At 45.1% G+C, this 13,163-nt stretch overlaps 6 non-coding genes across 6 annotated transcripts; all 6 read right to left on the bottom strand.

Moving 5' to 3' along the window:
• Positions 1-5,670: 5,670 nt before the first annotated feature.
• trnaa-ugc (transfer RNA alanine (anticodon UGC)) lies at positions 5,671-5,742 on the bottom strand. The gene has a single exon. It is a non-coding gene; the product is annotated as a tRNA-Ala (tRNA).
• Positions 5,743-6,046: 304 nt separating this feature from the next.
• On the bottom strand, positions 6,047-6,118 carry trnaa-ugc (transfer RNA alanine (anticodon UGC)). The gene has a single exon. It is a non-coding gene; the product is annotated as a tRNA-Ala (tRNA).
• Positions 6,119-7,672: 1,554 nt separating this feature from the next.
• trnaa-cgc (transfer RNA alanine (anticodon CGC)) lies at positions 7,673-7,744 on the bottom strand. The gene has a single exon. It is a non-coding gene; the product is annotated as a tRNA-Ala (tRNA).
• Positions 7,745-10,569: 2,825 nt separating this feature from the next.
• On the bottom strand, positions 10,570-10,641 carry trnaa-cgc (transfer RNA alanine (anticodon CGC)). The gene has a single exon. It is a non-coding gene; the product is annotated as a tRNA-Ala (tRNA).
• A 1,192-nt stretch (positions 10,642-11,833) lies between these two features.
• trnaa-cgc (transfer RNA alanine (anticodon CGC)) lies at positions 11,834-11,905 on the bottom strand. Its single transcript has one exon. It is a non-coding gene; the product is annotated as a tRNA-Ala (tRNA).
• A 352-nt stretch (positions 11,906-12,257) lies between these two features.
• trnaa-cgc (transfer RNA alanine (anticodon CGC)) lies at positions 12,258-12,329 on the bottom strand. Its single transcript has one exon. It is a non-coding gene; the product is annotated as a tRNA-Ala (tRNA).
• Positions 12,330-13,163: the final 834 nt, after the last annotated feature.

Consider the following 13,163-nt stretch of genomic DNA (forward strand, 5'->3'; position numbering starts at 1 on the left):
GTTCCTCCATCATGAGACTCAGCTGGATGGCAGCAGATTGGAGAACAAAATGTACTGTGATACTTTGTAAGGTTTCAGTGTCTCTTCATATTATCACCAAGACAAACTGCTGCACCTGTTTGTTGATTAAAGACAAAGAGAAACTGTAAAGTCTCTATATGATCCACTCTTCTTAGAGCTAGAGCTAGCTTAGCTGGACCCTCAAAAAGGGAAACCAAGAATGGATGGAATAGATTTTCCCTTGTTTGAAACTCAAACTCCTCTTCTGTTCCCAGGACCTGGTCACCATGGCAACTGCCTGTCAATCAGAGGCCAGGGCCGGGAAGCGGCGGGTCTTCCACCGGGCCAGACAGGAAGTGGAGCAGCAGCTCAGCACCTTGAGGGAGCTGACGGCAGCCATTTTGAGCTACGGCAACAAGCAGGTAGGCGGACTAGTGGAATGAGATGGATTTCACACTTTTGGATGTGCGGCTAAAACAGAATCAGTGTGGACAGAGTGGAGGTCTGCTGGGCTGCTGTAGATTATCTATAACTAGTACAAACCATCACCTGATTGGCTCCACACACTCCTTCTGGGAGCCAATAAGGTGACAGCAGAGGTTAATGGTCCTGCCGGTGAGTCCGTCATTACAAACTCATGTTTCTCAACCAAACTTTGTTCAAACCCACAAAACATTTATTTCAAATTCTAGACCAGATCCCAACGTTTCCAAAGATACCAAACATGTCAGGCTGAATATGTCTAGGAAATGAAGCACAAGATATCTGGATTTTTCCCATTTCATGTAATGGAGCAGCGTCTTGGTTTGAATATTTCTCTCAGTGTCAGCAGCTGGAGCTTCAGTGAAGAGAACAGCAGAGGAGACACTGAAGTTCAGTCTGGAGAAAATGTTTCTTCTAACTGTGCAGCCACTTAAGAGGAAATGTAGGGGAAAGTCGGGGTGCGAGGGGTTACAGTCCGTCAGGAGAGTGAGTTCCTGCTCAGTATTGTAATGACAGAACTGAAGGATGACCAGGCTGGAGGTCAGCTGACTGAAGGATGACCAGGCTGGAGGTCAGCTGACTGAAGGATAACCAGGCTGGAGGTCAGCTGACTGAAGGATGACCAGGCTGGAGGTCAGCTGACTGAAGGATGACCAGGCTGGAGGTCAGCTGACTGAAGGATAACCAGGCTGGAGGTCAGCTGACTGAAGGATGACCAGGCTGGAGGTCAGCTGACTGAAGGATGACCAGGCTGGAGGTCAGCTGACTGAAGGATGACCAGGCTGGAGGTTCTGCAGCAGGTTGACCTGCACAGTGATGTCTGCATCTGGGACTGAAACAAACCAGTCACCTCCGACTGAAATCTGGTTCAAAAACTGTCCTGTCTAACTAATATACCTGTCTGACTGACCTGTCTAACGAACCACATAATAACCAACTGTCTAACTACCTGTCTAACTGAATGAACTGACTGACCTGTCTAACTAACCACATAATAACCAACTGTCTAACTACCTGTCTAACTACCTGTCTAACTGAATGACCTGTCTAACTACCTGTCTAACTACCTGTCTAACTGAATGGCCTGTCTAACTACCTGTCTAACTGAATGAACTGACTGACCTGTCTAACTAACCACATAACTAACCAACTGTCTAACTACCTGTCTAACCCACTGACCTGTCTAACTACCTGTCTAACTGAATGACCTGTCTAACAACCTGTCTAACTGAATGACCTGACTGACCTGTCTAACTAACCACATAACTAACCAACTGTCTAACTACCTGTCTAACTACCTGTCTAACTACCTGTCTAACCCACTGACCTGTCTAACTACCTGTCTAACTGAATGACCTGACTGACCTGTCTAACTCACTGACCTGTCTAATTAACCAACTGTCTAACTAACTACCTGCCTAACTAAGACACCTAACTAACCACCTGTCTAAGACCTAATTCACTGACCTGTCTAACAACCTGTCTAACTGACTGACCTGTCTAACTCACTGACCTGTCTAACAACCTGTCTAACTGACTGACCTGTCTAACTCACTGACCTGTCTAACTCACTGACCTGTCTAACAACCTGTCTAACCCACTGACCTGTCTAACCCACTGACCTGTCTAACAACCTGTCTAACTGACTGACCTGTCTAACTTGGGTATTCTTATACTTTCAGCCCACACAGTTTCTCCAGGAACTGTTTTTCTAGTCATGTTTGTTTCTCTGTTATTCTAATTCTGTCCAGTGGAGCTTCAGAAGAAAACAGCAAGAAGCTGAATACAGTCAGTCTGACTGCAGTGTGAATATAGAGAGTCCAGATCCATAAACCCTGCTTCAGGTTTCAGAGTGTGAAATTGGTCGGTTGACTGTCTGCTTGTTGATAAAGTGAATAAAGTAAAGTGAGTGTTCAACTGTCTCTCCTCTGCAGCAGAGAGCTGAGGTCAATTCAATTTGAACTCAACTCATCCAGGAAGAGGATTCCAGTTAAAATGTGAAAATTATGCATGAGCTCTGCTGAGGAAAGACAAGCTAGCACGCACGCACACACACACACACGCACACACACACACACACACACACACACACACAGTCTCTCTGTTTTTCTACCTGCCCCTCCACTCAATCTCTTTCTCTGTCTCGCTTGTTTAATATTTGTCCTCTGTCTCACTGAGCAACAAAGATGGAGACTAAAGAATGAAATATTTTCGTGGCCTCATTCAAATGATGGGGAAGTAAAAATCTGAACACTACAAACTCGTCCAGCTTTATCTGATCTTGGGGAGTAGATTATATTCTGGTTTTAATGGCGGTCAAGTGCAGAATAAGCTCCATGTTTCCTGTCTCTCTACTTTCACCTATCAAATGAAGGCAGAAATGGCCAAAAAATAATCTTAAAAAACAAAAAAACAAGTGTTTGTACCTCACACTAAACAAATGTGATGCTGTATGGTAGTTTCTTGTTATCTTTGCGATGTAGTGCAACACATCACAACAACCTAAACCACGTGCTGAGTAAGGAAAGTCAACTTTTTAAAGCTCTCATGAAGCTTTGAACCGAATTTAAAAAATGCTTTTCTGACCCTTCACACTGAACTCAAAGCCGGAAATAATCCGGCTTCAAACCGTCTTTTTTCATCTGTGTGGAAGGGGCTTCAGTCTCTCTCTCTCTCTCTCTCTCCCTCCTCCAGTTCACCTCCTCCAGGCTCGCTCCACCCCTCTTTGCTCCTCCTCCTCTCTGTCCCGCAGCAGGACGTCCCGGTCCAGACTCCTCGGCCCAGCTGCTGTCTGAACCTGCAGAGGAGAACCAGGCTGGAGGTGAACAGGAGGGAGGGAAGGGATACGGAAGCCTATTGAGGACATAATATACATACATTATATTTACACCGTTTTCCTGTCACAAGAAGTTCATTTTCTTCATTTGTCTCCAGGTGCGGAGGAGGAGCAGAGCGGCAGCAGCAGCAGGACAGTCCGGTTTGACCTTGTGGTCCAGATCCCCCGCGCCTCCAGGAGTCCCAGCCCGCAGACAGAGCCTCGGTCCCGGGCGGAGCAGAGAGCCGGACCCCCTGAGGAACCAGCAGCACTACAGGTCAGCTGCTATCCAAATGGATCTGTTCACGCTTCATTCGTTTAGAAATTTGTGCGAATTGCTATTGCAAATTATTATCCTTTTATCTGATCCTAATTTGAATTTTGCTCCATTTCTTTATTGGAGCAATTTCTCCTGTCCAGTGAGGAAACTTTAATATTTTACAGTCAAATCTGGACCAGACTAGCATTAAATTAGTTTGCAGCAGAACAAAATATTGCTGTTGTCATGTGGAAACCTTGTAACTCCAATTTTGGTGATTTTCATGTTTTCACTTAAATTGAAACCCATGCTTCTCTATGGGTTGAAAATCCTGCCAACCTCAGGCTTATAAAACCCCAAAACTCAGAACAAGCTGAAACCAAAGCTGCTTTTCTTCTTCTTCTTTTTTACTTCTTCTTCTTCTTTTCTTCTCATGTTTGGAGATAAAAGCTTTTCACCCGACAGAGACGACATGCAAAAAACAAAGGTGTTCACAAACTGTACTCTACATTCCCCGGCCACTTTATTAGGTACACTTATCTAGTAGCGGCTGGTCATCTGTTGCTGTCGCCTATTTATCATAAGGACCAACAGCTTGTGTGTTCAGATGCCCTTCTGCACATCACTGTTGTACAGAGCTGTTCTTTCTGTTAGTCTGAACCAGTCTGCCTGTTCTCCTCTGACCTCTGACCTCTCTCATTAACAAGCTAAACCTAAACCACTTCACCCTGTCTGCATGCTTTATATATTGAGTTGCTGCCACATGATTGGCTGCTTGGAGGAGCAGGCTGTTTGCGTTAATGAGCAGGTGTGCCTAATAAAGTGGCCGGTGAGTGTTTATTTCTTCACCTTTAGTGTGTTTTCTACCAACAGCAGACTGAGACAAACCACAGAGCAGCAGGACGAGACTTACACCGTGTTTCTGTGGAGGAGAAGATCCATGAGCCGAACCTGAGGCGACCCTCTGCAGCAGCAGGGGGTGGAGGCTGTGCAGTGAGGATGAGGAGTGATGAAGCAGCGGGAGGCGGAGGCTGTGCAGCGAGGATGAGGAGTGATGAAGCAGCGGGAGGCGGAGGCTGTGCAGCGAGGATGAGGAGTGATGAAGCAGCGGGAGGCGGAGGCTGTGCAGCGAGGATGAGGAGTGATGAAGCAGCGGGAGGCGGAGGCTGTGCAGCGAGGATGAGGAGTGATGAAGCAGCGGGAGGCGGAGGCTGTGCAGCGAGGATGAGGAGTGATGAAGCAGCGGGAGGTCCAGGCTGTGCAGCGAGGATGAGGAGTGATGAAGCAGCGGGAGGCGGAGGCTGTGCAGCGAGGATGAGGAGTGATGAAGCAGCGGGAGGCGGAGGCTGTGCAGCGAGGATGAGGAGTGATGAAGCAGCAGGAGGTCCAGGCTGTGCAGCGAGGATGAGGAGGGATGAAGCAGCAGGATCTCCAGGCTGTGCAGTGAGGATGAGGAGGGATGAAGAAGGCTTCCAGAGGACAGAAGGTCTGGAGAAACTGTGTGAGGAAGCTGCAGACAGAGTTTGTGTGTTAAAGACGGCTACTGTCTACTCAAACTGGGCAACCAGCCAGCCGTCACTCTGCAGCTACTATGGAGGATATATGACTGGGAACAGACAGCGGAGGACAGGTGTGTGTGTGTGTGTGTGTGTGTGTGTGTGTGTGTGTGTGTGTGTGTGTGTGTGTCTGTCTCTCTGATTGTCTTTAAATCCTAACAGTATTTTCCTGTATGTCTCCCCAGTCAGACATTATGGAGCCGAGCGCCAGTCAGACAGAGAGACGGAAACCTCGAACACCTCAGGTATTATTATTATTAGTAGCAGTAGCAGTAGCAACAATAAAATCTATCTTGTCTATTTATATGATATATATTTTTATATCAAATTTCCATTATTTCTACTTCCTGGAAAGCAGTGAACCACTAGGCCGCTACTATACTGCCATCCCATTGGTTCTCTGTTGTGTAATATGGCAGCTATCACTAAAATGAAAATGATGAGTCTGGAGAATCAGAGTCAGAAGTGCTTCCAGAATCAAACATCTCAACTACAGTTGTGACACAACATGTGTCACATTCTTCCTATTGAATTACGAAGGAGAGTCTCAAACCTAATGGAGATGCTGGGGATTGAACCCAGGACCTTGTACATGCAAAGCACACGCTCTACCACTGAGCTACATCCCCTGTATAAGATAGAGCTCTAGTCAAAAACCAAAGTTTCAGTTTCAGTCCAAAGTGGTTTCAGTTGTGCAGCTCTTCTCTGCACCTGATCCAGTTAAGGTGTCATGGAAATATGTTGAGTAGAGCTGGAGAAAAGACCAACAGGACAGATGAGCCAAGAGGACTGATCTTAGACACACTGTTGTAATATTACATTGCATTATATTACATTATGTCATTCAGCAGACGCTTTTGTCCACAGTTATACAGTTGGTGGTACAACGTCACACTCTTCCCATTGAATTACAAAGGAGAGTCTCAAACATAATGGAGAAGCTGGGGATTGAACCCAGGATCTTGTACATGCGAAGCACACGCTCTACCACTGAGCTACATCCCCTCCTTCATACAGGTTAATTACAGGTTTCTCAGTTACAAAACAGTAACTGAGAAACCTTATGGACTTCCTGATTTTGTAGTGGGAGGAGCCAGAGCAGTTAGCGTTGCTCCAGGGCACATTGGCTGTTACAGGAGTCAAACCTGTGACCGTCCAGCCAGTGAAAAGTCTCCTTAACCTAAAGAGAAGTGGAGAAGCTGGAGATTGAACCCAGGACCTTGTACATGAAGCACACGCTCTACACTAAGCTACATCCTCAAGGACTGCAGGGTGTTACGGTCTGAGCTGCTTCACCTCTGGATTTGGTCTTATCCATGTTGTTTTCTCTCTTCTCAAACCTCCAGAGTTTCAATCCAAAGTTTCAGTTGTGCAGCTCTACTCTTGTACACCTGATCCAAGAGGCAAGTTAAAAACAAACAGAAAATTAAAACGGATAAATGAAAAAGGGCAAAAAAGCACAGGACATAAAGTGCAGACAAGTAGTGCAACAGTCCATAGGAACATGAATATAAAATAATAAAAACACAGTAAAATAAAATGGCTGTTTAAATAAATGGGTTTTAAGAAGTGATTTAAAATGGGAAACTGAATCTGCCAGTCTAACACACAGAGGGAGGCGGTTCCATAGGGTTAGAGCTAAAACTGAAAAGTTTTGAGTTTGGAGGAAACACAGTGGAGTTCTCAGTGGAGATGGAGGTCTGTGTGAGGACAGTGTTTCCCTGGGAGAAAGAGTAGCTCCGTCTTGTCAAGATGGAGCTTGAGGTGGAGAACAGACATCCAAGCACTGAAGTCTTTAAGACATGCAGAGATGCGCCCATCAATTTGTGTTTCTGCGGGCGGGAAGGAGAGGTAGAGTTGAGTGTCATCAGCATAGCAGTTACAGGAGAAGGAGATCACATGAGAGGAGATCACATGGCCGAGGGATTTAGTGTACAGAGAGAACAGCAGGGGCTCCAGGACTGAACCCTGAGGGACACCGGTGTTAAGAGTACATGGTCTGGACAGAGATCCTCTCCATGAGACCTGGGACGAGCTGCCAAGTAGGATGCGAACCAGGAGTGTGTCAGTCAGTTATAATATACAGTTGGTGGCACAACGTCAGCTACATCCCCTGTATAACATCTGTAAGTCGTTTCAAAATCCTCCACTGCTCCCCATCCAGCAGAGAAATATTAGTAGTAGCAGTAGCACCCACCAAATTGACGTTGACACCCACTACGTTTGTTATGCTATCACCATACCAACAGCCTCTAAGGATCATCGGTATTGTAGTTATTTTTGCCGTTTGAAACACGGAAGCGACAGAAAAAACACAATGTCTCACTAACGAGGTTGAAACAGTTATAACCGAGGATCATCACAGCAACACTGAATATTGTTTTCTGATCTCGGAGAGGTTCTCTGTTGTGTAATATGGCAGCTATCGGTAAAGTTAAAATTCCCACGAGTCTGGTGGCTGGAGAAGGTGAGTCAAAACCCCACATTCTCAACTCTATAGTTGTGACACACAATGTCACACTCTTCCCATTGAACTACAAAGGAGAGTCTCAAACATAATGGAGATGCTGGGGATTGAACCCAGGACCTTGTACATGCGAAGCACACGCTCTACCACTGAGCTACATCCCCTGTATAATGTCTGTAAGTCGTTTCAAAATCCTCCAAAGTTTGAAAAACCTCCACTGCTTCCCATCCAGCAGAGAATTCAGTTCAAGTCTCTTCTCTCCTCCACTGTCTGCATTATTATCATTCAGTCCCTTCTGATAATATTTTTTTCCCATTTGTCATTTTTTTGGATATAAGTGAGTTGATTTCAGGTGAAGAGCAGGTTGAATCATTTTAATATCCAACTACAAGAAGATGTAAAGAAACAGTTTTAGATGCAGAAACACATCGACTGAGACAGAGAAGATACAGTTTGATGTGATGCCCAGTAGTTTCAAACCAATTTATAACGTTGGCAAACCAAACTTTCTCCAACATCATCTTTACATTTTATTCCATATCAACTGCTGTGAAAACTTTCCCTCGTTGTCGGCAGAATTTGAACCTGAACCACTCCGCCTTAACAACACATACAGGACTCACTGCATCCTTACACTGTATGTGAGGTCTTTATATAGATCAATATGTCCTGTGACACTCTGTAAGGTTGATTTATTATAAAGCAAGCATGTAAGCACTTGGTCTGTGCTTTTAGTGTGAATAATGTTTAATACTTTGGTTATTGGTTTTATTTGCATGTTTTTATGATTTCATTGAGGTTGGTTGTATTTTGAAGGTGTGCAGTTTTATTTGAAGGTTTTGGTTGGTTCTTTTGTTTTGAAGGTTTTGGACACTTCTTTCTTGTGGTTGATGTTTTTGGTTGGGTTGAATTCTGTATTGGTTATGCATTTTGTTGAGCTCTTTGCTCATTTTGAATGTTTGTATTTTCATTAGGTCTTTTATTTTGAAAGCATGGTGTGGCTTTAGTAGCAGCAGTTGTTGCAGTTTTTAGTAGTGAAGTCTTTTATTTTGTTAAGCTCTTACCTTGTCTCTGGGCTCACCTTCACTCTCTGGTGGATTTGATCCCAGGCTCCGGCCCACAGAGTGGAGGGTCTTACCGCTACACTATCTGTGAGCACAGGCTTCCTGCTGCTCTCACTCTTACAGCTGTCAGTCCTCTGGGCTTAATTATAAGATCTCTGATGATGATTAACGATTGTTGAATCAAAAGACTCTGCTACACATCACATGGAGCGATTTATTAGCGATTTACAGGTTATCAGGCCCGTCTTTATATAAGGACTTTATTAGAAGACTAACATGCAAACCAGTTACAAAAGTCGATGTTTTATTAAAGTAAGAGCTGCTTGCTGGATCACCTGTGTGTCGAATTTACCAGCGGATTGAATCCCACCAGTACAGTATGGACTGAGGCCAACAGTTGTCAATAAGAACAAAGATAGTTTTGTCATCAGTGACATCATGCAGAGTTAAACATCTATACAAAGATGATTGATTGATTATATAAGAAAGAGTCTATTCTCTCCCCCCCTCCAGGTCTGGTCCTGCCTCCTCTGTCTGTGGGACCGTTAGTGAACCAGAGAGCCTGCTGGGAAAACACTGACAGGGTAAGACAGCAGCTTCGACTCAGGTTAGACTCATATACAAATAACATTTAGTAGAAATTGGATTTCAGACTGTCAGTGTGATTCGGGTGTGTCTGTAAAACCTGCAGTGAAACCTGCTTCACTTTCCTGACGGAGCTGCAGACCCACCTGGACGAGTTTCATTAGTCTCAGTTTCAGTGTCCCATATGGTCTAAATGTTAGACCAAGTTATTACATCTATTTACTTGGATATTATTTAATTATTTCCAGTTATTACTACATAATTAATATTCTGTAATTTAAAGGGTTACCATGTTTCCATTTTAAACTAATTTCTCTCAGCTGACATTACATTTTTCGAAAGTGAAATTATCCAATAACAGACGTCCCTGTTTGATGATGTCATCAGATCGGAGGCGGTCCCAGTCGCCTCCCTCCCATCCCGGAGACCCGTGTCGTCTCCTCCTCTGGTCCGAGCCGGGTCCGGTCCCGGCAGGACGGACGGCAGGTCCCGACCCGACCGCAGGAGGACAGAGACGATCCAGACCGGCCCGATCTGCAGCCTCAGACTCGTGGGAAGCTGCTGTTTCTTCCTCTGCTGCTTCCCGGGGACACGGAGGGTGAGGAAGACACGCAGAGGCAGAGGACGGATCTGTACCTGGGTTTTATGTTTGTTGTTGGATCAGTAACTACATGTTTTGATTAAAGGACAATTCCGGCGTGATTTGAAGGAGGAGAGTGGAAAGCAGAGAGGAGGAGGAGGAGAGAGAACTGTAAGAGAAGATGGGAAACGAGAGGCAGGAGGACAGAGAGGGGGAGGAAGAGGAGGAGGAGGAGGAGGAGGAGGAGGAGGAGGAGAAACCCTACCTTCTGAGAGAGGCTGTATGATTCTGCTGGATCTAGGAGAAGGTACAGTACACACACACACACACAGACACAGGTACATTCCTTCTTTGACAGACTGCTGCAATAAGAAATAATAAAAAATAAAACCCAAGTCAGTTTGGCTTCACTCCCACCAGCAGATGTGACTTCAATCAGGATGAAGAGTCGGAGCTTTGCAGAAATCAACATTATTTAACATGGAAAATACCCAGAATCCTCTGAGCTTTAGGAAACACAGTTGCTCCGCCATGTTTTGAAGCTTTTAGAGAGAAAAACACCGAGACTGTAAAGAACGATCTGGAATCTGCACCTGACAACTGTTCACATCCTGGACTGGGATCCGGATGGAACCGGTCCAGATCTTTCCCTCCTGTCCTGGTCTGGTTTTGTTCAAAAACATGCATTCTCAACTCTATAGTTGTGACACACAATGTCACACTCTTCCCATTGAATTACAAAGAAGAGTCTCAAACATAATGGAGATGCTGGGGATTGAACCCAGGACCTTGTACATGCGAAGCACACGCTCTACCACTGAGCTACATCCCCAAGGACTCTTTGCTTTAAATCAGTGTTTGGATCAGTGGTGCGATGTGAAATGTAATGCTAAAGAGCTATTAGGATTTAGAGTTAGGGTGGAAAACACAAGATTTGTTGTTGGTTTGAACTGTGGAGATTTTTCAGCTTGAATATGACTAAAAACCCCAAATTTGCAAAGGCAAAAAGGATTTCTCGATGAAGAGTTACTGTCTCCACCTTCCCATCTCTCTGTTCCACACAGTTTAAGAAATAGTGGCTGAATCCAGACTTGCAGACTTTCCAGCGCGCTCCTGTGAAGTCCAGGAGGGTTTAGGGCTGTACATTGTCAAAATGCATCAAGTCCGCAGGGTTAGGGCTCTCATGCGGACTTGTGGCTCGCTCCATGCAGACTTCCAGCGAATCCGCTACCTTGCAGACTTCTCTGGCGATATTTCCCATCGTTCATTGCACAACGGATGTAACACGTCAGCTGACATAAACAAGATGTCAAAACATGACATGAAACATGAAAGGAAAACAGTCAAAGTCATCAGCATGTAATGGCTAATGGACTTCTCTGCTCTGCACCCTTCAGTGATCCATTGTTTAATGTTGATTTTACATCGGTGGTATCCACGGCAACGAGCGAGGGGAGAAGACCCGTCCCATTCAGCCCTTTTATGCAGTCCCGCTCCCCTGAGCCCTTGCAAATTCGCGTAATCACGGTGAGAACTTCAGTCAGTAAAGTCTGGACAGTCTCTCCCAGACAAACACACAAGTTCACAGGAATCAGGAAGACTCTAAACGGTGGAGATGCTGGGGATTGAACCCAGGACGCTCTACCACTGAGCTACATCCCCAAGGACTCTTGCAAAGGCTGACCCGTATGTAGAAAAATCATATGCATTCATATTTTCCATTTAAGTCCGTTTTTTGGTCTTAGCCGGCTCCTCACAAAAGGTGAATCGGTCAGCAGTTCAGTGTTTAGTGTCCTGAGTATCTTTACATCCTGTAAAATGCCCAGTCACTTCAGGTAAAACTAGTCTCATCCCAACTGACATCCTGAGATTGTTATCGGCCCTATTCCCACCACAGGCAATTTTTGGGGAGATTTTTTCTATGACAAACAAAATTGACCCAAAGTCCTTCCTATCTCTCTATTCCTCACATCTCTGTAGAGGGTCAGGAGGTCACTAAACAGCTTCTGTAACCTGAAGAGAAGTGGAGATGCTGGGGCTTGAACCCAGGACCTTGTACATGCGAAGCACACGCTCTACCACTGAGCTACATCCCCAAGACCGCTTATGTCTCCCGGCCTATTTGTTGAAAACATGTATTCTCCTGAGCAGCTCTACATGCTGTAAAATGCCAACAACAGAAACCTCAGTTAAACTCGTCCTGAACTGACCTCCCTGGGATTGTTGTTGGCTCCCATCTCTGTGAAGACTGACTACAGAGATTTCTTATCCAGCAAAGTTAGAGATATACTGTGTTAACATTTACTTTACACACGAAAGGAGCGCCATTTGTCTATAGGGCTTCAGGTTCACATACATGCCAAGATTTGACCAAGGGGGTCAGGGGTCAGGGGTCAGGGGCCAGTCACAGGTTTAAAGCAGTGATCTTCCAGTCAGTGTAAAGAGAAGTGGAGATGCTGGGGATTGAACCCAGGACCTTATACATGCGAAGCACACGCTCTACCACTGAGCTACATCCCCACTCGTTACCAATGCTTATTTATTGAAATCCATATTTGGGTTTTGGTCTTAGCCATGATGTTCTCTCTCCTTTATGTTCTTCTCTTTTCTGGAAGGAGGTTTTACTTTCTGTCTGTCTGTCTGTCTGTCTGTTAGCAGGATATCTCAAGAGGTTCTTAACCATTTGTCTGGGATCTGGTGGACAGATCTCTCTCTCGGTCCGAGGATCAGTTGATCAGATTTTGGTGATGATCTGGATCTGGGATTTCCAACCATTACATGATTTTTTTTTTTAGCCGTAACTATTAGCAGCTGACTGGGAAGTCCTAGACGTCGGACTTTCCCAGTCAGCTGCTAAACAGCGTTGCTTTCACATGATGTTTTTGTCTTATTTTTCCTCTCTTGAATCTTCTGTTATCTCCGTCTGTCTGTGTTGTGGCAGTTTGAAGCAGCTGAAGGAAAATATTTGTGTAAAAATAATTTCAGGTAAAACTCGTCTTAGATTATCAGTCCTATTCAGGGCACAGACAAAGTTTTTTTGGACTTTGTCATTTTCTACGACAAACAACAATCGAGACGTTTATAATGCCTGGTAGATTTTTTGAGTGATGGCAAGGCAGAAATGGATAGACACTGCCATCTCTGTCATTTTTTAAAACAGTCTACAGACACACACTGTCCGGAGAGTGAGCTCCGTCTGCCGGCCACTGGAGGACTCTCACACCCAGAAGTCAGTGGAGAAGCTGGGGATTGAACCCAGGACCTTGTACATGAAGCACACGCTCTACACTGAGCTACATCCCCAAGGACTCTTGAGAAACTCAGACTATTGGATGAAAAAGTGTATTCTGATGA

The sequence above is a fragment of the Centroberyx gerrardi genome, chromosome 10 (assembly GCF_048128805.1).
Source record: "Centroberyx gerrardi isolate f3 chromosome 10, fCenGer3.hap1.cur.20231027, whole genome shotgun sequence".
Taxonomy (NCBI): Eukaryota; Metazoa; Chordata; class Actinopteri; order Beryciformes; family Berycidae; genus Centroberyx; species Centroberyx gerrardi.